The 27,050-nt window shown below is 47.8% G+C and overlaps 1 protein-coding gene across 6 annotated transcripts in view; it reads left to right on the top strand.

Moving 5' to 3' along the window:
* Window positions 1-27,050, top strand: part of LOC119965495 (protocadherin-1-like) — a 453,693-nt gene that overhangs the window by 347,158 nt on the left and 79,485 nt on the right. For 2 of the 6 annotated variants that reach the window (XR_005460523.1, XR_005460524.1), the window contains exon 5: window positions 18,095-18,167. The exons of the other annotated variants lie outside the window; for them this stretch is intronic. The gene's annotated coding sequence lies outside the window, so the exon portion shown is untranslated. The remainder of the gene's footprint in view (window positions 1-18,094; window positions 18,168-27,050) is intronic. 6 annotated transcript variants of the gene reach the window in all.

Raw genomic sequence — 27,050 nt, 5'->3', positions numbered from 1 at the left:
GGACTGTGGGAGGAAACCGGAGCACCCGGAGGAAACCCACGCAGACACGGGGAGGATGTGCAGACTCCGCACAGACAGTGACCCAAGCCTGAATCGAACCTGGGACCCTGGAGCTGTGAAGCGATTGTGCTATCCACAATGCTACCGTGCTGCCCTTGATTGTGGGTGCGAAACCCACGCAAACACGGGAAGAATGTGCAAACTCCACACGGACAGTGACCCGGAACTGAGATCGAGCCTGTGACTTCGGTGCCATGAGGCAGCAGTGCTAACAACTGCGGCACCGTGCCACCCTCAAATGTCACTTGTTGATGAAGGCTCTTTACAACCCGTTGCAAATCTCCAGGTCCTATCGCAATTCAAAAAACCTGAACCAGAATGGGAATGGAAATAGGACAAAGGCTTTTACAGATGATGGTTACTGTTAGTCCTGTAAATCTAAACTGGCAGGAAGCAAAATCTTAGATCTTGAATTTGCGACTTTCAAAAGCTTCAAATGTCATCTGCGAACCTCTCCCCCACTCTTGTGCCTCAGTCGTTACCAACTATCAATTCATTGATAGTAATCTTTTGTGAAGTTCCACCTAAATAGCACATCATTATCTTCCAGACGAAAGATGCTGGAGAAGCTCAGTGGGGGTTACTCCTTTCAGTTGTAAATGTCTTTTGTCCTGTTTCTTCTCTCAAACTTGCCGGATGAGGAGATGCTTTACAGTGTGAAAAACACCTCATTTGTACAACCAGACCACGACACAAAAGTGTGCATGAGTCCCCCCCCCCCCCCCCCCCTCCCACAACCCTCTTCCCTGCTTCGTCATTGCACAATTATCACCTCTGACTGAACACTGTTTCTCTAACATGGAGAAAGTTAAAATCCAACAAACCTCCCTGTGCTCCGGTTTCCTCCCACAAGTCCCAAAGGACGTGCTGTGAGGCAATTTGGAAATTCTGGATTTTCCCTCTGTGTACCCGAACAGGCGCCAGAATTTGGCGACTCGGGGCTTTTTACAGTAACTTCATTGCAGTGTTAATGTAAGCCAACTTGTGACAATAAAGATTATTATTGTTATTAGAGTTAACATTTCCATAGACCATAAGATTTCGGAGCAGAATTAGGCCATTTGAGGGCAGCACGGTGGCACAGTGAATTAGCCCTTTTGCATCACGGCGCCAAGGTCCCAGGTTCGATCCCGGCTCTGGGTCACTGTCCATGTGGAGTTTGCACATTCTCCCCGTGTTTGCGTGTGTTTCGCCCCCACATCCCAAAGATGTGCAGGGTAGGTGGATTGGCCACGCTAAATTGCTCCTTAATTGGAAAAAAAAAAATGAATTGGGTACTGTAAAAATTTTTTTTTAAAGAATTAGGCCGTTTGGCCCATCGAGTCTTTCCGCCATTTGGTCATGGCTGATATGTTCCTCAACCCCATTCTCCTGCCTTCTCCCCATAACCACTAATCTCCACTCCCGAGTGCGTACAACTTTTCTGCAGAACTACAGAATGGTCAATAGACTCAAAATACTCACTATCGCATTCAGAACTGTTGAGTCTTCCACAGAGACACTCACTTTCAAGATGGACTTGGAAATAAACATTGCAATCATTGACACGCTCCTTCAATGCCACCCAACCTTAACATTGTGACATTTTCTCTTGGAAATTTTACTAGAGAGACAGAGAAGGGGAGGGACAAAGGACAAAGAGTTACAGAGACAAACCGAGATAGAGGCACGTCCCAGTGTGATCTGCCTTTTAAATTGAGAATGGCGGCCGTTGCTGCCTTTGAAATGAAAATAACTGAGGCTGTGTGGAGTTTTCTGGCCAGAAGCGGCAGCAGTCAGCGGGTCTTACAGGACAGGATCTCACAGCAGAATCTGCTGGAGTGGGCTGCGCAGGAGAGTCCTAAGCAGGGAAGAGCAGTGCTGGTGTTAGCTCTGTACAGAACCTGAGGGCCTCTGGTTAACAGCCTACAAAGAAAAAACTTAACTCAGGAACAAAGCAGAATAAAGATGATTTCTTGAGGTATGGTTTTGTCAACTGGGCCAATGCAAATAAGAATGTAAAGCCCAGATGTTTTATCTGCAGGAAAGTACTGGTAAATGAGAGGAGAGGTTTCAGATTTTGAAAGAGAAGTGACTGGTGAAAAATTGCTTTGGAGTGTGAGACTCCAGAGTCACTTGTTAACTTATAGCTGACTCCAAATGAAAAGATGACGCTGCTGTACCTGACCTGTGACAACACATTAAAACACTCCAAGACTCTCTCCAATTGAAGGAACGTTCTGGGATTGCTGAGTCTTGTGTCTGTAGCTGCCTGTGGGCTAATTTTTTCTTCCTGTGTCTATGTGATTTTGCACTGGCTGTGCTACGTGAAGATTATTTTGATCTTGCGCAGACTCCACAGATGTCTCCTTCCAGATTTAATTAATATCCAGCAATAAATAACTTGCTGGGAAAAAAAACTTGAAAGTAAAGTGTTGACTGACTTTACACGTTGAACATTTTTGGAATTTAATCCAAGACTGTAGCTGTAAATGTTTTATGGTTGTCATAATTGAATTTTGAAATGGTAGCACTTAGAACTTGTAAATGTGATTACATCATTCCAGAGCTGGAAGGATAGTGAGACTTTTCAGAATAGAGACCGTGCCAGACCCGGGTCCAGTGTAAGTCGGCGAGCACGGTGAACGGTGTTGCTATATTTATCTGGTTATAAATATGGCAGTCAATATGGTCGCCTTCCTTAATCCTAATTATGTTTGCTCTAGAGTCGCCAGGTATCTTTCGATTCCGCCACAAGGTTCAAACCCGAATACTGATCAAAGAACCAATGCACCAGTTAGTTAGTTCAAAGCCAATACTATTTATTTACACACACAGTAATATCTACTCACGCACAAAATACCACAACTAAACAATCTCTAACGCTAACGCCTATACTTAACTTCGGGTGCCCACTCAGTCAGAGGAACAATGGCCGTTGTTCGGATCTGAGGCTGTTGGGTGCGAGAGGTGACAGGAGAACAGCTAAGGTCGTCCGTCTGATGGCGAGCGTTGACCTTGGACTTACTGCTTCTGGTGCAGCTGGTGGATGGGTCTCTCCGCTTCGAGAGCCGAGTCCAAGAAAGCGATTCTCTCTCCGGGGCTTCTTCTTATACCTGAAGGGGCTTTGCGTGCTTTTGGGCGGGCCTTGAACTTGGCCCCAATTAATTGGGCCGTATCTTGATCACTCATATTGATCTTGACCAATAAAGGGGTGGGTGCCCTGATGGCTGGGCGTGTCCTAGGTTGCCGTTCGCCTTGCTTTGTTTGTGTCTTTCTGGCACCGGGATGTCTGCATTAGTATCGCTTACTTGAGGGTCATTCCTTTGTTCCCAGAGATACAGTATGTTTTTACGATGGCCAAAGTGCGATATCAATGCAGGCTGATCCTGTTGAATGATTGGAAAGCTGTCATTATTCTATCTCAGGCCAGCGACATCTTCACAAGAGAGGGGAAGCGGGAGGAGCAAATATTTGCCCGTGACTGCAATGCAGTTACTGTGAAAAGCCCCTAGTCGCCATATTCCGGCGCCTGTTCGGGTACACAGAGGGAGAATTCAGAATGTTCAATTCACCTAACTGCACATCTTTGGACTGTGGGAGGAAACCGGAGCACCCCGGAGGAAACCCATGCAGACACAGGGGGCGGAATTCTCCGCTCCTGCGAAAAATCGGGAAGGCCGTCGTGAACTCGGCCAGGTTTCACAACGGCCTCGGAGGCCGCTACTCTCACCTTATTCACCCCCACCCAGGGGGCTAGGAGCGGCGCTCCGTTATTCTCGGCCGCCGGGCCTTGACGCTTGCGCGGCTGACGTCACGACGGCTGACGGCTCAAACCCGCGCATGCGTGGTTGCCGTCTTCCCCTCCGCTGCCCCGCAAGACGTGGCGGCTTGATCGCGGGCCAGTCCCCTCCCGAGCACGGCCGTAGTGCTCACTCCCCTCTCCACCCCCCACAAGCTTCAAACGGCACTTTGGCGCCCATGTTCACGACGGCAGCGACCAGGTGTGTTTGCCGCCGTCGTGAACCAGTCGGGAACGGCAGGCCGCTCGGCCCATCCGAGTGGGGGGTGGGAGAATCGCGGGGGGCGTCAGGGGGGGCGTGTCGTGAGTCACCCGGCCCTCCCGCGATTCTCCAACCCGGCGTGGGGAGCGGAGAATCGCGCCCAGGGAGAACGTGCAGGCTCCGCACAGACAGTGACCCAAGCGGAAATCAAACCGGGGACCCTGGCACTATGAAGCAACAGTGCTAACCACATTTATCAGGGGGAGAGGGGTGATAGGAATGTGGCACCTCGTGGATGATATGGACCAACGCTCTCCAGAAGGGCCGGAGGAAAATGTTCATTATCTTTTAGTGTCCTTGTTCCTCTGCCTTTTAAAGGGGAACTCAAATACCAAGAAAGAGCTGTGGCATTCCGATAATCCCACAACAACGAGGTGCTTTAATTATCCCAAGTCACCGGGATGACCTTTGACCAATTGATCAGTCAGAGACATTGTAATCAGCATGAAGTAGATTTCTGCAGTCAGGGTAGGCTGGGGCACTGCTTTTTGAAAAACAGGTGGCTGTTGAATTGTTGTGTTAAATCCTGAGGGGTCCCTGTGTCTCGAGTTTACGGACATGGAGTTCATCTATCAGGATTCCTCTCTTATCAAAGTAGGACACTTAAAAGACCATCACACCACCTCCCTCAAACCCTGAAAGCTTTTCTACCAATTCCCATTATGAATTTTATTATCAAATCCAATGTTGATTCGGTCATTCACAAGGTATTCACACCTCAGTGCTGTAGGGCAGGGAAGAGAGAGCTATAAAAAAAAATCAAATTCCTAGTTTCATCCTTCCTTTTCTGAAGGAATGTCTGAATATTGCATTGAAGTCACCACTCATCTTCCTCGTCTGAATTCCGACTCTTCATCTGTGAACGTTGATGGTAGGTAGTGGTGGCTGCTCCACTATGAAGGGTTTCCCTTGCCTGCTTCTACCTTCCGTAGATCCAATTTCCAGTCAGAGTTACTCAAGGTGTGGGGCAGCACGGTGGCGCAGTGGTTAGCACTGCTGCCTCACAGCACCGAGGACTCGGGTTCGATCCTGGCCCCGGGTCACTGTCCGTGTGGAGTTTGAAAAATTCTCCCCGTGTCTGCGTGGGTCTCACCCCCACAACCCAAAGATGTGCAGGGTAGGTGGATTACCCCTTAATTGATTTTAAAAATTGGATGCTCTGAATTTATTTTTAAAACAGAGTATCTCAAGGGACTGGAGTTTTGATATATTTTCCTCTCTCCTTAGCCCACGAACAGTAGGTGGGATTCTCTCAGCCCGGGGGCGTGGAAGAGTCCGGGGGCAGCCTGTGGGGGGGGGGGGGGGGGGGGTCGACCCCGGCGGGGGGCCTCCGTTGTGGCCTGGCCCGCGATCGGGGCCCACTGATCGGCGGGCCGGCCTCCCGGGCTGGGGGCCTCCTTTCTTCCGCGCCGGCCCCTGTAGCCCTGGCCCCTGTCGCCCTGGCCCCTGTCGCCCTGGCCCCTGTCGCCCTGGCCCCTGTCGCCCTGCGCCATGTTGCGTCGGGGCCGGCGCGGAGAAGGGAGCCAATGTGCATGCCGCATTGGCGCCGATGCCACTGCGCATGCACGGATCTACAGCCGCCCAGTTGACACCAGGATCAGCTGCTGGAGTGGCAGGGGTCATTCCAGAGCCGTTCTGGCCCCCTGTCGGGGCCGGAAATGCTGATCCTGAGGCCGTGTTGATGCCGTCGCGTTTCTCGACGGCGTCAACACTTAGCTTCGGGATCACTGAATCCCGCCCAAACTGTGTCCCATTGTAACATCTCTGGTGCTTATGTGGCTGAAATTTTGTCCTCGGCTCATGTAAAAACTTACTTCATTTAACTATTGAGCTTTGTCGATAAATATGGCCTCCACATGACACACAGGAAGAACCAACTAACTCCAAGGAAATGAACAGCAAGTTAATCAATTTTTCATCGAATTGATTGAGAAAAGCCACTGGTGAGGATTCTCTACCTTTTGTCATGTCATTGGACTTTCAACAGGAATTTGGATCTTGCGACTTAATTTAACATCGGATCCAAAGGAATTCACTTCCCTCATTCCCCACCTTCAACCACTGTTTTTCTGGCCATGTTATGTACAGTCAGGGCTGAAATTCAAACACCCTTCCATCCATATTACTCCGATTCAATTCTCTCCCCACACCTAATGGTGCACTTAGGTAGACTTCTGTCTGTTTTTGCAGCTACTAAATCTCACAACAGATGGTGCGGATGTTGCCAGGGGCTTAATAGCTTGAGGGACGCCACTCGATATCAGGCGTGGCTCACCAGGAATCTCTCTGGCTCGTACCACCTGCCACTGGTGTGTGGGAAGGATTTGCAGGTTGATACACTCAACTTGTTGGACTGAAATAAGCACTAATCTTCTGCAGAGGTGCATTAGGTCCCCTCACACAGATTGGACAGTGATGAATGGGCTGAACATTAGGTCAACCCTACCCCTCACCACCCACTGTGGCCCAAGTAGCTACCACCAGTTTATTGCATAGACATTACAATCAAACCTCGTCCCGTCCCCTCATTGCTAGCTCCAATTCCAGCTGATGTTGTGAGGACCTTTCCTGTTGATTGCCTTCATTCCTACTTCTTTTATTTTGTCTTTATGATTTTTGGCCCATGGATCATCAATGGAGATATATCTTTAAGTCGAGCAGAGGAAGTAAGGAAGTGTCAAAATAGTCCATAGTCCACTGTGTTAAAAGGTCTTGCATTTTGGACAGAAGATCGCAGGTTTTACGGCATCCAAGAAATTGGGGGGGGTTTATTTCAATTGGTTGACTGGTGGCCAATGGATTGGCCAGGGACAACATTCAGCCTGGCAACCAACAGCGATTGTTTCCTGTCAGGTGGGGTTTTTCGGAGAGAAACCGAGAGAAGCCACTGGACTCTCAAGGTGGAAGCCCCTCTCTCTCTGCCTTACTGCCTACTGTCTGAAGACAGAAGCTTCTAGACCCCGAAAGAAGAAGCTGCCTCTCTCTAACTCGTGAATTCTGGCTGCGTGCTCTTTCTGTGAGTCTGCAATGGAAACCATTGCAAACAGAAAGAAATGGTAACATCCGTCTGAAAGCCTCGACTGAAGTAGAAAATAAATTCTTATCCTTTTACTTGCATCATTATTTTACACCCCTCTTTCCCCTCTGTGTTTGTTTGTCTGTGTATGTGTATGTAGATAGGGGGGGGGAAGTTAAAAGGGGGGCGCATGGATGAGTGATTAGATAGTAGTTAACCAGTTGTATTTGTTGTCTATTTAATTATAGTTACTGTTAATGATAAAAAGTTAATTGTATTTAAATTTACAAACCTGGTGACTGTAATTATTGGGCAGCTGAAGACCTCGGGTATTTTAAAATAAAAGTTAATTTCAACTGCGATGCGACTCTGGCTCAAATGTATCTGGCATTGGCCGCACGCTGGCCCGGGATGGCTTAACAATGGGATGTGCCTTCAGATCACTACGAGCGAGAAATAAACATATTTGGTGAACTTGAATTTCAGATTGGCCATTTAGGTCCCAGCCTGCCTGTCAGGAGCGGATTCCCAGTCCATATTTGGACCTGGGTGACCATCAACAAACTGCCCTATCCAAGTGTTAGTTGTGCAGTTTTTTGGGAAAATGTATGCCAAATGTTTGGAAAGAAAGACTTGCATTTATATAGCACCTTTCACAACTTCAGGAGGTTCCCAAAGGCTTCACAGCCATTGAAATATTTTCGCTGTTGTAAAACAGGAAACAAAGACTATGTGCTGGATTTTCCGTTTCAGGGACTATGTCCCCCACGCCGTCGTGAAAACTGTGGCCTTTCATGTCACAGAAAAACTGGTGTCAAAAGGCCCCATATTCACAGACCTGCAGGGAGGAACATAGCAACATAGAACATACAACATACAGTGCAGAATGAGGCCATTCGGCCCATCGAGCCTGCACCGACCCACCCAAGCCCTCACTTCCACTTTATGCCCGTAACCCAATAATCCCTCCTAATCTTTTTGGACACTAAGGGCAATTTAGCATGGCCAATCCACCTAACCTGCACGTCTTGGACTGTGGGAGGAAACCGGAGCACCCGGAGGAAACCCACACAGACACATGGAGAACGTGCAAACTCCGCACAGACAGTGACCCAGCGGGGAATAGAACCTGGGATCCTGGCGAGGTGAAGCAACAGTGCTAACCACTGTGATACCGTGCTGTCCAATAGCTAGCAGGGCCCCGTCATAAAGCTCGCAGCTCTAGCTGCAGATACGGGCCCCCGCACTTCCTGGTCAGAGGGCGCGCATGCGGCCGTGACGTGCTCCATGGCGGACCCAGACCGCGGACTTGGACCTCCTAAATGGTGCTCTCGATCGGCCGGGCACCCGACCCGGACCTCCCGCTCGAAAATATCCCAGTTCCGTATGAGGCCGCCCCTGTCCTCCGATCAGCCCACCCCCGCCCATGAGTCCGCAGCTGCCACACGAGTATACCGAACGGAAGGACCACATTAGAAATACGCCATCGTAACTTCAGGGGCGGACAATAGCGGGCAATGGCCGTAGGTGGGTGATACGTGGCGCGCCGTATTTCCCGGGTACGCCGCTTTCCGGAGGCCGGAGAATCGAGGAATAGCCGCCAGTCCCGATTCCATGCCTGGAAATGGATTCTCCGCCCCGGCGTCAGATGCAAATTTGGCGTTGAGGTGCGGAGAATCCAGCTCTATTCTTGTGAAAAGAGAGAGTGGAGTAAAATCAGAAAGAATTAAAGACGCAACATGTCTCTCAGGGTGGCCATACTTCACACAAACCTTCTCATAGTTGTTTTTTAAAATAAATTTAGAGTTCCCAATTCATTTTTTCCAATTAAGGGGCAATTTAACATGGCCAATCCACCTACCCTGCACATCTTTGGGTTGTGGGGGTGAAACCCACGTAAACACGGGGAGAATGTGCAAACTCCACACGGACAGTGACCCAGGGCCGGGATCGAACCTGGGACTTTGGCGCCGTGAGGCAGCAGTGCTAACCAACTACGGCACTGTGCTGCTCTACCTGCTCATAGTTAACGTAGCTCACCCGATCAGTGTGACCTCCCATTTCTTTCTTCATTGTACACTTATTACATTTGCTTCGAAGTACAAGAATGCTGTTCACTTCAGCCTCCCTGGGCTCAATCAAATTCTACATTCTGACCAGCCTCAGGGTAAAGAAGTTTCCCCTGAATTCCCTGTTGGATTTACCGGTAATTATCCTACATCATCTGGGCCTGTGGTGGGATCACACCTCGAACCTCATGCCTGACGTTGGCCTCCATATGTAAAAGGAATATACTTGCGACAAAAGCAGCAAAATGTCAGAGACACTGAGCAGGAGAGGCAGGGTCTGTGCAGGTTTTCAGGTCGATTACCTTTTATCAGAAGGATCCGCAGCCTTTGAGGGGGCAGGGCAGATATTCACGAGATTTCCTGAGATTACAGAGTTGACCTGTGCTGAAAGGTTGAGCAAGATTGGACTGTATCCTCTGGAGTTTCGAAGAGTGAGGGACGATCTGATTGAAATCTGAAGGGTTTGACGGGATAGTCAGTGAGACAAAGAGACTGAGGGAATCAAGAGACAGGAGCAGGTGGGAAGGAGTTTAGCCATGAATGTGAGAGCAGGCTGGGGGTTAGGGAGGGCAGATGCTCCGATTTCTCATGTTCTTCTTGAGCCCATTCTATCAAACCCCTTCAAAGACCTCTTTGAGGTTACCTTCCAGTCTTCTCATGTGCGGAGCAAAGAGCATCCAAACCACTGCACCTTACCTGTCCCATAAAATGAACCAACAGCTTGTTTTAAAGGTGGATATTTTTTCAGCCCATTAAGCTTATTTTGGTTTGCGTGCATGTCCCCTGACGTATAAACATCTGTTTTATCTCCTTTTAAATGGCCCTGATTAACACTGAGGGCTTGTCAATGATACATACAATGAGCCTGTTTAATCTAAGCAGAATGAGGACAAATTACAGTGCCATGGATTCAGCCTGACAGTCAATGATTTGATTAAGAGTTTACATCATTGCAGTGAACTGGGTGAATGGGATGGCTTACTCGAAACGAGCTACTTCCTGAAGTACTCTCCAAGAACTTCAGAGATAGTTAATTAGAGTGATTCTATTAAAACCAAATTGCAGTCGGTTTTTAAATCCGTGTCTATCGAATTTTCATGCTGCAATAAGAGATGATATATTCATGCCCGCACAATTAACTGTGCATGTTACTGAGAGCAAACACATCTGTTCATCATCCATTGGCTCAGCCGGTGGATCGGGCCTTACATCTCCTCCCCTGATCTCCCTGCAGAATGTCCATTCACTTGTGAACAAGGCCTTTGCTATCCATAAATTTATTGTGGATGATTACATCGGCATCGTGGCCTGAGAGGAAACCTGATGGAGGTGTTTTGGGAATGTAACCACAATAGGCTTTATTCTATGTCTTGCATGACCTCAGCTTGTCCCAATGCTTTGCAACCAATGAAGTACGTGTGAAGTTGCTGTTATACAGGAACTGTATTAGTTAATTTGCACATTGCAAAATCCTACAAACAGCAATGAGACAATGACTGGATAATCTTGGTCAGTACACCAGGAGTCATTCCCCCCCCCCCCCCCCCCCCACTTTGAATTAGTGCCCTGAGATCTCTTACGTCAACTTGAGAGAGCACCAAGGCTTTGTTTCAATGTTTCATCCAAAAGAGGGCATCATTGGCAGTGCAGCACTCCCTCAGTACTGACCCTCTGACAGTGCAGCACTCCCTCAGTACTGACCCTCTGACAGTGCAGCACTCCCTCAGTACTGACTCTGACAGTGCAGCACTCCCTCAGCACTGACCCTCTGACAGTGCAGCACTCCCTCAGTACTGACTCTCTGACAGTGCAGCACTCCCTCAGCACTGACCCTCTGACAGTGTGGCACTCCCTCAGTACTGACCCTCTGACAGTGCGGCACTCCCTCAGTACTGACTCTGACAGTGCAGCACTCCCTCAGTACTGACCCTCTGACAGTGCAGCACTCCCTCAGTACTGACCCTCTGACAGTGCGGAGCTCCCTCAGTACTGACCCTCTGACAGTGCAGCACTCCCTCAGTACTGACCCTCTAACAGTGCAGCACTCTCTCAGTACTGACCCTCTGTCAGTGCGGCACTCCCTCAGAACTGACCCTCTAACAGTGCAGCACTCTCTCAGTATTGACCCTCTGACAGCGCGGCACTCCCTCAGTACTGACCCTCTGACAGTGCAACACTCTCTCAGTACTGACCCTCTGACAGTGCGGCACCCCCTCAGTACTGACCCTCTGACAGTGCGGCACTCCCTCAGTACTGACCCTCTGACAGTGCAGCACTCCCTCAGTACTGACCCTCTGAAAGTGCGGCACTCCCTCAGTACTGACCCTCTGACAGTGCAGCACTCCCTCAGTACTGACCCTCTGACAGTGCAGCACTCCCTCAGTACTGACCCTCTGACAGTGCAGCACTCCCACAGTACTGACCCTCTGACAGTGCAGCATTCCCTCAGTACTGACCCTCTGACAGTGCGGCACTCCTTCAGTACTGACCCTCTGACAATGAAGCACTCCCTCAGTCTTAACTCAGAGGTTAGAGTACTCTTCACTGAGCCACTGTGAGCTGGGGGGCAGTTTGTTGAATTCTGTTCACTTTCCATCATGGCAATGAAGCTTTCAGGATCTAGACGGAGGTGGAAATCTGGAGAATCACTGACCCGTGGCAGAGGTTGCCTTTTTTTCTCCCTGTCAGAGTTTCCTAACTGTGCGTTAATTAACGGCACTTGAGAATATGGGTTGAATTTTATAGGAAGGTGAAGCTGGTCTTGAAGGCGACCAAAGTTGAATAAGGTCACCTCACAGCCATAAGCTGCTCGTTGAGCTGAGGATGGGGCCGCCAAACTTCAGTGGGAGGAGGTCCCACCTTTCAGAGCTGCAGTCCAATTGCAGACCCAGCGGCCAACAAATGACGCAGCTGGGACAGTAGATAGGCCCCAGGATGAAGTCAGCGTGGAACCCGGAGAGAGACAATCTAGTTGTGCGAGGCCCCTCCATCAACTCCATCAAGGTGGATAGTGAGGTGGTCGGTTCTGAGACGAGGGTCCTGAATCTAAATAAAGAAAACTACGATGATATGAGGTGCAAGTTGGCTATGATGGATTTGGGAACATTATTTAAAAGGATTTTGGAGGATAAGCAATGGCAAATATTCAAAGAGTGCGTGTGTGACCTGCAAAATTGCTCATTTCTGTCTGGCGCAAAATAAAACGCGAAAAGTGGCCAAACCATGGTTTGCAAGGGAAATTGGAGATAGTATTAGATCCAAGGAAGAGGGACAGAAATTGTTACGACGCCCTGGGCTAGTACACAGTCAGTTCCAGCCCCATTTGACCCAAAGTCGCAACACAATTGAAATTAATGACTAAGTCTTAGAAAATTCCCAAAGTCTTAGGTGTCTGGCTGCCCCAATAATTACAGTCACCAGGTTTGTAAATGTAAACACAATTAATTGTTCTTAATAATAAGAACGTACACCCTGAAAGGACTTACCCCTCTGACTTCCAGTTAGCTTAAGGAACGATTTCAAACTCCCATCTAGCGCAGAGGTTAGCACTGCTGCCTCACGCGCCAAGGACCCGGAATCAATCCCAGCCCCGGGTCACTGTCCGCGTGGAGTTTGCATATTCTTCCCGTGTCTGCGTGGGTCTCACCCCACAACCCAAAGTTGTGCAGTGTAGGTGGATTGGCCACGTTAAATTACCCTTTAATTGGAAAAAAATAATTGGTGCTCTAAAATGTAAAGAAAGATTAAACTCCCACGCCCCTGCCCACCACAGCTGTACTTCATGTGGGCAGCGTAGTACTTGGGTCAGCTGTCTTGTTAGATATGTCAAAGGACCGCTAATTATTTTTTACATGCCTCACGGCGCTGAGGTCCCGGGTTCGAATCCCAGCCCCAGGTCACTGTCTGTATGGAGTTTGCACATTCTCCCCATGTCTGCGTGGGTCTCACCCCCACAACCTAAAGATGTGCAGGGTAGGTGGACTGGCCACGCTCAATTGCCCCTTAATTGGGAAAAAAAGAATTGGTACTCTCAATTGAAAATTTAAAAAGAAAATGTTTTACAAATGGAGTGTGCTGAATTACAACTGCCGATTGTCGAACTGCCTGCTGTTCTGTGGGGACCAGACGGGGAGTGAGTGGGAAGGTGGTGGGCTAGACATTCGTCATATTTAATGTGTCGTCCTCTCCCCTGACACACCGAAAACAGGGCATGAAATCCAGCCCCATGATGGCGAATCAACTCCCGATCAGATACTCAGCTTTCCGCTAGCCCCACCCACCCCAACTGACCTTTGACCTCTCACTGGAGCCAACCGTTTAGGCTGGTGCCAAATACAAAACATTGTGTGAATCAGCGAACGAGAGGCACTTTGTTTTGACCAAGCTATGTCTGTGATTACGTTCGAAATTTCCGATGTTTTATGAATACCGCTGGGCCTCAAAGTTAGTTTACAGCAATCTAATTGTTTCTGTATAATATGTTCAAATTCTTGTCAATTTTCTCCTGAGAATTCAACAGCATCCTCCCCACAACTGCCTTTTCTTCTCACACGCTCCCATTACCGACATGTTGCTGTTGTTCTGCCTCTCCCGATGGCTTCGATTGGAAATGTATGAAATGGAGCGACACAGAGCAGGTCTAAATCCTCGTCTGTATTTGTGGTAACCTTTCCCAGACATGGCAAGGCAGCATGGGTACTCTATCTGAATTATGCTAACAAATAAATTAAATCCCCGTAATAATCAATAATAGGACATTGCATTTGAGAGGTTTATTCAAGGTCCCTGTTTATGAATAGTATTCAAAATGGCCTCAGTGGGTTTGGATACTGGCCATGTGCCAGATGTCAACATTGCCTATCCATCCATCTTAATCCAGTTGGAATCAATAAAATCACCATGAATTAGCTGTTATGTTATAAATTTGGACCCAGATCCACTCAGCCACTGTTTCCAACACCCAGTATGTTCTGCTCTTTCTTGGTGGTTTCTCGAGCTGATGGTCCAAACCCATAGACCTCAATATTGATTGGTTCAATCCCATCGGTGGCAGCATCTAATACCAAGATCAGAGAATTGAGAGGAGGTTTGACAGAACTGTTCAAGATCTTGAGGATTTGGGGACAGAGTGGACAGAGAGAGAGACTGTTCCCATTGGCAGATGATTCGAGCTGAATCCCGAAAGAAGCAAATGTGACACGAGGAAAAGATTTTTATTGACGCAGCGAGGGGTTACGATCAGGAATACATTCTCCGAGAGTGTGGTGGAGGCAGATTCGATTCTGGCTTTCAGAAGGGAATTGGAAAGTTATCTGAAGAGAAGAAATTTGCATGACTACTGGGATGAGGGAGGGGGGGCCGGGGGGCAGGGGGGGGGGGGGGGGGGGGCTGCGGGACTCGCTGAAGAGAGCTAGTAGAGGCATAACAGGCTGAATGGTTCTGTGCTGTAACCATGCTCTGGTAAGTTGGGTAGACGGATGCACGTGTGGGGCATAAGTGGACTGGTTCGACCACAGGGTCTGTTTCCGGGGTGCTTATAATTCAACGTCATTATTGAACTTGAGGCAAATGAAAGGTTCTATTTACTGTTGTCTGGGTTTTTTTTCTGATGCCTGTTTCAATTGCAATCCTGGCTTGTCACAGTGGAATATGAGAACAGGTTGATAATTGTGTGATAGGCAGACAACAACAACTTGTAATAGAAGGTCCTGATTGAGGCACTTTTCAGAAGCATTATCGAAATTGACGCCCAATGATGTACGGGGATATTGGAAAAATAAACAGAAAATGCTGGATAAACTCAGCAGGTCTGGCAACATCTGTGGAGAGAGAGAGACGCAGAGTTAGCATTTCGGGACTAAACGATCCTTCCACCCTGTCATTCCCTCCACAAACGCTGCCTGACTGGCTGAATTTATCCAGGATCTTTTTCATTTTATGTTTCAGATTTCATTTGAGGGGATATTCGGACGGGTGAACACAGGTTTGCTCAAAGAGGAGGGTTTCAAAGAGCACCTTGCGCGAGGAAAGCGAGGTGTAGAGTTTTAGGGAGGGAATTCTACGCGGCTGGGAGCAGGGCTGCCAGCGACGGAGCGATTAAATCCAGGGATTCTCACGGGATCAAAATTGGACAAACCAAGATCCCTCGATGCGCAACCTTCAAAGTAAATTAATCTGAGAAAAGGGCAGCCTGGGCCACCTGTGCAGTCACTAGCGCAAGAACAAGCATTTTAATTGCTGTCTTTACTTGAGGCCTTTAGCTAGTCCCTGGTGCAGCTTTGCTTGCGATAAGCTTGCAGGCCACTGCCCGTGAGAGAGAGTACTGTGTTCTTGTAAGTGAAATATGCAGGCTGTTTAAAAAAAAAAGTGATTTTGAAATACAGCTAGCTTAAGGGGATTTACAGTGAAAAGGCCAGAAGCAGAGTCAGAAAAAATAATGGAGAGGCCTGTACAAGGATTAAGGATTGTGAGAAGGCCTGTTCCCTTCATAAATTTTCCTGCAAAAAGTTGACAGGATAATGTTGAGGAGGAAGTGCTTTAATAATATTCGATCAATACCATAGTACTGAAGATTAATCCCTGTTGGAGAGTCCGAGAAACATAAAACAAATTAATGCGCAATTTAGCAGATTGTTCCTTCCTCTTGCTTTCACAACCCCCACACATACATTTTGTTTCCCGTATCTGAAAGCAGCGATTCCCTTGTAGGAATAGCTTTTCTCGCATCCATTCCTCGTGACCACGTTCCCAACCCTTCAGGGCTTCAACATAATTGGGGTATTCAACGGTAAGTAGAGTGGCATCACAGCTCCAGGGACCCAGGTTCGATTCCCGGCTTGGGTCACTGTCTGTGCGGAGTCTGCACGTTCTCCCCGTGTCTGCGAGGGTTTGCTCCGGGTGCTCCGGTTTCCTCCCACAAGTCCCGAATGACGTGCTTGTTAGGTGAATTGGTCATTCTGCATTCTCTCTCCGTGTACCCAGTGGAGTGTGGCGACCAGGGGATTTTCACAGTGACTTCTTTACAGTGTCAATGTAAGCCAACTTGTGTCACTGACAAAGGTTATTATTATTATCCTGTCCTGGTTGATGCTGGTGGGGGAGGGGGGGCATGGGTGATGGCACCACAACCCTGCTGCAACCACACACTTTCCAGCAAGGGCCCACTAGATGGCGCCCAGGCATTGAGTGTCCTTGCCGATCTATCAAAGACCAAAGTTCCCAAATATAATTGTGGGGCCCTAAATCATGTCAGCCATGGCCTGGTGGGTTACACTTTACACCTCTGGGTCAGAAGATCCTGACGTCTGGACCTACTCCAGAGACTTGAGCATGCAATGTAGACTGACCCTCTCAGAGCAGTACTGAGGGAGTGTTGCAATGTCAGAAGAACTGTCTTTCAAATGAGATGTTAAGTCAGGGCCTCAGCTACCCTCTCCAGTTTACATAAAAGATTTCATGATGCTGTTTTGAAGAGGAGCAGGGGAGTTAGTTTCCTGGCCAATTGAGGGCCGGTTTAGCTCACTTGTCTGGACATTGGTTCTTGATGCAGAGCGAGGCCAGCAGCGTAACGGCAGAAGTTATTCAGAAAGGCCCCTCCTTCTCAACCTTCCCCTTCGCCTGAGGTGTGGTGACCCTCAGGTTCAATCACCACCAGTCAGCTCTCCCCGCTAAAAGGGGAAAGCAGCCGACGATCATCTGGGACTATGATACCTTTAGCTGTCCAATATTTATCTCTCAACCGATATCAAAAGGACTATCTAGTCATGGTCACACTGCTAATTTGAAACTGGCTGTGCACAAATTGACAGTCGTGTTTCCTATATTGCGACAGTGCCTGCAGTTAACAAAGTACTTTACTGGTTGTAAAATGCTTTGGTCTTGTGACAATCTTAGACTTACGATATACTTAGACCACAAGTGTGCCTGCAGGATAATAGGTGTGGAATCCACAGACATCGGTATACATGTTGGCAACTGTCTGACAAACGCTCAGAATCCGAACTGTCACTGCAACAGTGTGAGAGCAGCTTATGTGATCTAAGAAGCCAGGCGTGATAGATAATGGGATGTGGTGGAGTTATTACCATTTAGATGGAACAGATCTTGGAAGCAAAAGTCTAATAGGCGCTGTGGCAGGAGACTTTAGATATTAAGTGGATTGTTATTAGATTTGATACGAATTCATGCTGAATAAAAATCTTTTGCTTACAAAAATATAATTTTATTTTAAATTACCATGTGCTTTTCATTCCCCTTATTACTCCCCTCCTGAAGTTGCTGACTGCTGCTGGGGTATGGTTACATGGGCATAGGCTAACAAACCCCCCTCTCTCCCCCCCCCCCCCCCCCCCCCCCGCACCCCACCTTGTACTGTGCGCCACACCAGATGTGAGTCCAGACGGTAAGAGGCTTCACGCTATCGGACTAATCGGTGAGGGTGGGGGTGGAGGGGATGGGTGGTTGTTGCTGGTGAAAGTGCCGTGTAACCAACCCTAATCCTGTTCCCACTTAATGTCCAGACGCCTCTCCATTCAGCAGGCTGATTGAATGCTGCTGGATACTGGGATTACTGGTTTTATTGTCTAACCATTTGCTCCCTCACCTGACCGCCCCCCCCCCCCCCCACCTCGGCCCCTGCAACTGTTTGTCCCCCACTGCACCATAGCCTCAAGGCTCAAAAACAGTAGCAGCCTTTCTGTTGCCCAAGCTCAGCACAGACCAAGCAACAAAGCTGGTCTCTTCGGCCCCTCTCCAGAAGAGGTCACTTGGCCAGCTTTCCCAGTGATTTCCTCCTCATCCTCCCGCCTTCCTTTCCCGCTCAGTCTGCCAAGAAGTCTAAAACTTTGAACCTTATTCCCCTCTTCTCTTTCTCTCTCTCTTTTGATTTTTTTTTTCTATATATGCAGTTACCGTCAGCAAAGCCTTCTGAACCGAGAGCTGGGTATCGGGAGATGGTTGCAAGAATGCCACTTTAACACAGTAAGAAACGGGCTCAGAAAAATTATACATTTGAGATCAGTATTAAAACACAGCTGCGTCTAGTTCATTCTATAGTGCCTCCAACTAGAAGATCCAAACAGTAACAAAAGGAAACCAGAATTATACTGGAGTCGTTTCACCTTGAGGTTATGATCACTATTTCCTTCTGGAGTTCAGAAGGAGATTTCCCTCTTTTCTACCCTTTCTGGTTTGTTGGAGCAGATCCTAATCCAGTCCAGAACACTCTAGGAAACCCCTTTTCTGGTTGTCATTCAGTCTCCTGATGACTGAGTTGACTTGCTGTGATGCAAGGGGCTGGGGACCATTATGAACTTGCAGTTTCAGGAGATGGGCAGGAGTTGGGTCCAGGGACAGGAAGTCTATTAAATTTCAGGAAGTCGGGCAGCATGGTGGCCTAGTGGTTAGCAGGGCAGCATGGTGGCCTAGTGGTTAGCAGGGCAGCACGGTGGCCTAGTGGTTAGCACAACCGCCTCACAGCGTTGAGGTCCCAGGTTCGATCCCGGCTCTGGGTCACTGTCTGTGTGGAGTTTGCACATTCTCCCCGTGTCTGCGTGGGTTTCGCCCCCACAATCCAAAAATGTGCAGAGTAGGTGGATTGGCCACGCTAAATTGCCCCTTAATTGGAAAAAATAATTGGGTAATCTAAATTAAAAAAAATTTTTTTCAGGAAGTCTATTAAATTTACGGCTGTGTACTGAGTCCCTCAGAAGCGTTGACTGTTTTTGATGGTGAAGGTGTAACTTGTCAAGACCACTTATCTTTCCTCAGCCCCATTCTTCCCATTGGCTATTTGAGAGCATTGAGTTCTGCCACCCGCTGCTAAGAAAGATCCCATGCCGTGTCTGGCCAGTGAGGATCAGGAGACCCTTTAACTTCAGCATCATTGTACTCAAGCCTGATAACATTTCCAACAACAGTTTTGCTCAATGCTGGAATCCTCGGGAGGGGGCCGCCCCATTGTTAAGCAGTGATGTCCTATCAAACTGCAGCTTTGGCATCCCTCCGGTTGTGACCAGTTAACTGGGCACCTGTCCTGTTCTCTATTATACGACTGCATGTTTCAGTGTGATGCAGTTAATGCCCGGTCCATCCCAGGTACCAAACACATGGACATTTCCTATCAGTCTGGCTCAATGCAATGCTGGGGGGGAGGTGCATTGCACACTCGATGTACGCCGACCACATTCTGGGGATCATTGTTTTTGGCTGTCGGTTTTTACTGTGGAATGAACTAACCAACTGGTGGGTATCTGTGAGTGGGTGACTGTAATGCACTGTGGAAAGGAACATCTGCAATTACGAGCGAATACTTAAATAAGTGAAGAATGTCTCCATGCGGTGATTACTACCTGTGTATTTATAGAGACGTTGGAATGGGCAATAAAGAATTAACCGCCTACTTTACACGCAACAGAAGAGGAAATAATAATAATAACCTTTATTAGTGTCACAAGTAGGCTTACATTAACACTGCAATGAATTTACTGTGAAAATCCCCCAGTCGCCACATTCCGCCTGTTCGGGTATACAGAAGGAGAATTCAGAATGTCCAATTCACCCAACAAACATGTCTTTCGAGACTTGTGGGAGGAAACCGGAGCACCCGGAGGAAACCCATGCAGACACGGGGAGAACATGCAGACCCAAGCCGGGAATCGAACCCGGGTCCCTGGCACTGTGAAGCAACTGTTAGCACCGTGCCACCCGAATCAGGTGGCATATCCAGCAGGTTGCTGATTTTTATGCCGTTGGTCCAAGATGAATTTCAACATCGCTTCCCCCCCCACCCCCCCCCCCCCCCCCCCCCCCCCCCCACTCCCCCTCCAACCCAACCACCACTTTCACCCTACATTCCACAAGAAGGACAGCCTGCAGAGAGGGTAGAATGAACTGCTGTGCCTCCACGGTGCAGCATTGTCTATCCACTTGTCATGTACTGTATTCTATCCAGTTGTCTGCAACATAATCCCTCCAGGAACTGTGCAAAGTAACTCAGCAGTTGCTTCCTGGTCCCACTTTAAAGACCTGCAGTTGAGAATTTGCTTGGTCTCAAAATGTTTTGAAATTGAGAGGAGCAAATACCTGAAATGTTATGTTCACTGTTGTGTGCCATAATTGGCATGCTTGATCTTTGCCACAGACAGAATTTATTACCTTCCCTTTTACTGTCGATGATCAGAATGCTTTCTGTGTATTCCAATTTCAGCAGTTCCGAAAGCTAGTGATTTGAAACAAACCTGATGGATTTTACCCTGGTGTTGTGAGACTACTTACTGGATATATATTGCCATTCCTTCACTGTAGCGAATCCTGGAACTCCCTCCCTAACAGCACTGTGGGTGCACCTGTACCACAGGGACTGCAGCGGTTCAAGAAGGCAGCTCACCACCATCTTCTCAAGTGGAACTCAGTGATGGGCAATAAATGCTGGTCTAGCTAGCGATGCCCACATCCCCGTAAATGTGTTAAAAGAATAAATTGGGCAGCAATTGTATTTCTTTCCTTCCAGCAGTCTGATTGTTATGTAAGGGTTAACTGGGCCCAGTGACTGCCACCTGTATGCTTCAGTTTCACAATCGATATCAATCCAGTGAGGAATTCAGTGAGAACTGCCTTCACCCAGAGAGTGGGGGGGTGAGGAACACGCTACCACTAACACTTGCTCGACAGGTTAGCCACAACCATAAAATATAACAAAGCAAGCACTCGGTTTTAGTTGGAAAAGGATAGAATTGAAAAGTAGGGAACTCATAATTGATAATTATGAGTTCGATGAAGAGTTTGACTGTCTTGTATCCAAATTGGTTGATTAAACAAAGATAGGTAGGAAAGCAGTTTATGAGGAGGACACAAAAAGCCAACACATTGAAATTGACAGGTTAAGGGAGTGGAAAGAAAATTGGCAGATGGACTATCGTGTGGAAAATGTGAGGTTGTCCACTTTGGCGAGAACGTAGCAGGAGACGTAGGCCATTAAGAACATAGAGCCTGCTTCACCATTCAATACGATCATCCACTTTAATGACCTCATCCCAAATTATCCCCATATCTCTATATGTCATTGGTATTTAGAAAGCTGTCAATCTGCTTTAAACACGGCACGGTAGCACAGTGGTCAGCACTGTTGTTTCACAGCTCCAGGGTCGCCGGTTTGATTTCCACTTGGGTCACTGTCTCTGCGGAGTGTGCACGTTCTCCCCGTGTCTGTGTGGGTTTCCTCCGGGTGCTCCGGTTTCCCCCCACAAGTCCCGAAAGACATGCTTGTTGGGTGAATTGGACATTCTGAATTTTCCCTCTGTGTACCCGAACAGGCGCCGGAATGTGGCGACTAGGGGATTTTCATAGTAACTTCATTGCAATGTTAATGTAAGCCTACTTGTGACAATAATAAAGATTATCATTATTATTACATGCTCACATTGCCAGGGACCCGGGTTCAATTCCGACCTTGGGTGACTACTTCGTGGAGTTTACACTTTCTCCCCGTGTTTGCATGGGTTTCATCCGGATGCTCCGGTTTCCTCCCACAGTCCAGAGATATGCAGGCTAGGTGGATTGGCCACGATAAAATTTCTCCTTAGTTTCCAGGGATGTGTAGCTTAGGTGGGTTATGGGGATGGGGGGGGGGGCGGGGGGGGGGGAGAGTGGGCCTCACTAGGGTGTTTTTTGTTCTTTGTTGTTCTTTTAGAGGGTTGGTGCAGCCTTGTTGGGCTGAATGGCCTCCTTCAGAACTGTAGGGAGTCTATGAGACAGAGGAATAGAAAAGCAGAATATTATTTTAAAATGGAGAGAAATTGCAGAAATCTGTGGAACAGAGCACCACCACGGGCCAAATGGCCTACTCCTCATTTGATGTAGAACACACTTAGAGCACTACGTGCAGTTTTGGTTGTCATATTATAGAAAGGATATAGAAGCACTGTAATGTACAGAGATTTACTACGATGATACCAGAAATATGCGGGTCCACATATCAGGAAAGGATTGAGAGGCTAGGTCTCAATTGTCTTGAAAAAAACAAGGCCATTAAAATGATGAACGGCTTTGATGGAGTGGGTGCAAAGAGAGAGACTGTTTCCTCACGTGGGGAAGAGCATGACTGGAGAATGTCAATCACAGAGAGTCACTAAATACCCCAGTAGGGAATTCAGACAAAACCTCTTCAGCCAGCGAGTGCTGACAATGTGGAACTCACTGCAGTGGAGAGAGGGGCTGAAGTGAATGGTACGGATGCATTTGAGGCAAGTAAGCATAGGGGGTGGGGAAGGAAATGGAGGGTTATGATTGTAAATGTAGGTGAGATAAAATGGGAAGAGACTCACGTGGGGCATGAGCAGCAACATGGACCAGTTGGGCCGAAAGACCTGTCTCCGTGTTGAACATTCTGTGCAATTATATATAACCCACCTATCCACCCTCTCTGCGACTCAGCAAATATCAATGAGCATGAAATGAACAAAAATATACGGCAAGCACAAATCTCTTGCTGTTCACATTGTACTAAGAAGATGGAAAATGGTAATCTCGTGAAGGTTCGTGACTTGAGCAAAGTACTCTTGTCCCGGAAAGTGATTTTTTTTTTCTAAAATCACTTTGAAGGAGATTATAGCCTGGTATTTGGTGTACAGAGCAGAATGCACATTAGTTAGATTTAAAGCTCGGCTTAAGCAGGCTGAATGGGCAGTTTTCCAATTGCTTTGTGATGCACATGTTCTCCCCCTGCAGCAGCCCGCGTCAGGGTTAGAAGCCGGTACAGTGACTGATTCACCTCTAACCACTCGGCTCGGCCACTCATTGTGAAGCTGGCCTCTCAGATTAGCCACCGCCAGTTCAGAAGCGGCACTGCTGACGGGGAGTGATTCAGGGGAAGGATGATCCGGGGGTAGGATCAGCGACACTAAAGCAAGAGAGAAGAGAAGCTTATGGGATTAGCATTGCAGCTCTGTATCACCGACGCAAGCCCCAGCTAATGCCATCTGATTAAAAAGTAATATTTGGGGTTGATGCTGGAACAGGCATGGGATGCTCACATCGCAGTGTCTGGAATGCCAAAAGCAGGCACAGGCATCTCCACAGGGTCTCTCCTGTAATTTAATTAAAGAGTTGTAAGTTAGCACAGTAACGCATAAATTTTAATCTAATTGTTTATTGCAGATTGACCTGTGATCTGCAGAGTGGGGAAGACTGGTTACAGTTTATTTTCATCTGGGTCCTGATTTTTTTTTCCCGGCAACCCATTTCGGCATTCATACTATTCCCTCTGCAATGGAATCCATTCCTCTCTTAGAGTTGCCAACTCAAGTTGAATCTATTCCTGTAGGCTGCATCATGTGACCTCTTACTCCCAATCACTCCACCTGCCCCCCCCCGCCCCCCCCCCCCCCCCCCCTACCCCATCTCTGCGTCGAGGGTAAGAAATCAAACACACACTTGTCTCTTGGGTTCACTCACAGCTGTGTGCTGGAGGTGAATCTTTAATTCCTGGAAATTCCAGAGTTGATAATTCTCACCCCCCCCCCCCTTCCCCCCCCCCCCCCCCCCCACCCCACACACACACACCTTGGAAGCGGAGGTAAACATAGAATGTTCTCTGAAGAAAATGCAGGTCACAGAACCACATGTGACCTCTAGCCCATGCCCCTTTCAAACATTGCTCATTGCTACCTTTTGCCGTGACCCCTGGGGCAACAGCTACCCTCCAGTATCTCAGCCAAGTGCTGGCTATTCAGCCTCCGGTGTCTTCACTGGGCTGGATCCTTTTATTTATTCTTTCACAGGATATCGGCGTCGGGGGTTGGCCAGCATTCGTTGCCCATCCCTAATGCGCAAGGAAGCACTTCCATTTCTTTTTTCTTTTTTATTCTTTCTAAAAAGAATTCGAGCACCCAATTCATTTTTTCTAATTAAGGGGCTAAATTGGCCCTTAATTAGAAAAAATGAATTGGGTACTCGAAATTTCATTTTGTTCATTGGCGTGGCCAATCCACCTACCCTGCACATCTTCGGGTTGTGGGGGCGAAACCCACGCGGACACGGGGAGAATGTGCAAACTCCACACGGACAGTGACCCAGAGCCGGGATCGAACCTGGGACCTCGGGGCCGTGAGGCAGCAGGGCTAACCCACTGCACACTTCCATTTCTGTCATTCCTTTTCAGGACATCCTGAAGTTTGCAGTCGTTGACTTTGTTTTTAAAATGTGTTGCCTGGTGTCAGGAAGGAAATGTGCAAAGTTAGGTCCCACAACCTACACTCAAGTTCTAAATATCACCTATTCTCCTGAAAACCCACCTCTTTGACCAAGTTCTAGTCATCTGTTTTAATATGTCCTTCTGTGGAATGATGTCAAATTTTATTTGAAAGCACTATGTGAAGAACTTTGGGATTTTTTTTGGAATAAATTTAGAGTACCCAATTCATTTTTGCCAATTAAGGGGAAGTTTAGCGTGGCCAATCCACCTAGCCTGCACATCTTTGGGTTGTGGGGGCGAAAACCACGTAGACACGGGGAGAATGTGCAAACTCCACACGGACAGTGACCCGAGCTGGGATCGAACCTGGGACCTCGGCGCTGTGAGGCAGCAGTGTGCCTGTGTGCTGCCTGAACTTTGGGATGTTGGCTACTTTAAAGACACTATAGAAATTGAAGTTTTTAATGGCCAGGACCACCATCAAATAGTGCCGAGGGACATTGTGGCTCTACCTGAGAGGGCAGAAATGTCCTTGGTTGGGTTGCTCACCAGAATAATAGAACCTCAGAGAGTGTAAAGCTTCCTCAGTATTGCAATAGATGTGTCAGCGGGTGTGGGCATCACTGCTAAATCCAACATTTATTGCTCAACTCTAATTGCCCTTGACAACCAGGTGGTGAGCTTCTTTCGAGACACATTGGGTACAGGTGGTGATGGAACGTTTTGGGAGAAGATTTCAGGAATCGGACCCACCAACAAAGATAGAGCAAAGATGCAGGGCTGGATTTCCCTGTTTGAGAGGCAGGTAGTAGGAGTCAGGAAATTTCCCGGCTCGGGGGAAAAAGTGCCTGAAGCCACAGTTTTTGTTTGGGGTTTGTGGAAGCCGTTCAGAATCGGCCACAGGAGGCGCCAAGTGCTGATTCTCCAGGAATTCTTCCCAGTTCTTTTGTTCATTATTAGGCCTTATGATGTATGTTTGGCGGAGAATCTAGATTTCCATTAGTTTGTTGAAACAGCTGCACACAAGGGAAAACATTCCCTGATTGACAGTTTTTCATTTCTAGATCTATTTTAATGGCTCAATGCTCATTTATACAAGATAAAGGTGTGCCAAATGCTTACAGTTTCTGCTACTAATACTTTAAAGGAATGGTTGAAAAACTTTTTAAAGGGTTGTTGTAGCAGGATTTTCTTTTAAATGGTTGGTTATTTAAAGCTGTTCCACAAAACGCCATTGTTACTATGGGGTGCATTGGCTCTGTACAGAGTGTGCACTGGGTGAATGAGTGTTGTGAGTTGACATGGAGGGTATGGGAAGCCACTGGAGTGGGCGGAGGGGCATAGGTTGACATGGGCAGTATGGGAGACCATTGGAGGTGGGTGGAGGGGAATGCATTGTCATGGGGAGCATGGGCAGAGTTTTCAAAGTTTTCCACATCCTGACTATAGTTCCTGACTCATCACGGGGGTGCGAGGGGAGGGGAAGTGCGGCGAACCATGAGTCTTTGAGAAGCTGGACTGAAAGAGAGATCCTATAAAGTGGCCAAAAGCACTGGGAATTCAGAAGATTGGGAAGGCTACAAAAACAAACAGAGGTTAACAAAGAGACAAATAAGGAAGGAGAGGATCAAATATGAAGGCAGGCTAGCCAGTAATATAAGAAATGATAGTAAAAATTTCTTTCAATACATAAGAAACAAACGACAGGCCAAAGTAGACATTGGGCCAATTCAAACTGATTCCGGAAGGCTAGTGATGGGAGACGAGGAAATGGCTGGAGAACTTAATAAGTACTTTGCGTCTGTCTTCACAGTGGAAGACATGAGTAATATCCCAAAAATTATAGAGGGTCAGGGGGCTGAGTTGAGTATGGTTGCCAGTACAAAAGAGATGGTGCTAAAAAAGCTAAAAGGTCTTAAAATTGACAAATCTCCTGGCCCCGATGGGCTACACCCTAGAGTTCTGAGAGAGGTGGCTGAAGAAATAGTGGAAGCGTTGGTTGAGATCTTTCAAAAATCACTGGAGTCAGGGAAAGTCCCGGACGATTGGAAGATCGCTGTTGTAACCCCCTTGTTCAAGAAAGGATCAAGACAAAAGATGGAAAATTATAGGCCAATTAGCCTATCCTCGGTTGTTGGTAAAATTCTAGAATCGATCGTTAAGGATGAGATTTCTAAATTCTTGGAAGAGCAGGGTCGGATTAGAACAAGTCAACATGGATTTAGTAAGGGGAGGTCGTGCCTGACGAACCTGTTAGAATTCTTTGAGGAGGTGACAAGTAGGTTAGACCAGGGAAACCCAGTGGATGTGGTCTATCTGGATTTCCAAAAGGCCTTTGATAAGGTGCCACACAGGAGGCTGCTGAGTAAGGTGAGGGCCTATGGTGTTCGAGGTGAGCTACTGGCATGGGTTGAGGATTGGCTGTCTGACAGAAGGCAGAGAGTTGGGATAAAAGGTTCTTTTTCGGAATGGCAGCCGGTGACCAGCGGTGTCCCACAGGGTTCAGTGTTGGGGCCACAGCTGTTCACCATATATATTAATGATCTGGATGAAGGGACTGGGGGCATTCTAGCGAAGTTTGCCGATGATACGAAGTTAGGTGGTCAGGCAGGTAGTGCTGAGGAAGTGGGGAGGCTGCAGAAGGATCTAGACAGTTTGGGAGAGTGGTGCAG

Source organism: Scyliorhinus canicula, chromosome 4 (genome assembly GCF_902713615.1).
Source record: "Scyliorhinus canicula chromosome 4, sScyCan1.1, whole genome shotgun sequence".
Classification (NCBI taxonomy): domain Eukaryota; kingdom Metazoa; phylum Chordata; class Chondrichthyes; order Carcharhiniformes; family Scyliorhinidae; genus Scyliorhinus; species Scyliorhinus canicula.
Note: the sequence above shows the minus strand (reverse complement) of the source record. Positions and strands in the feature narration are given on the sequence as shown.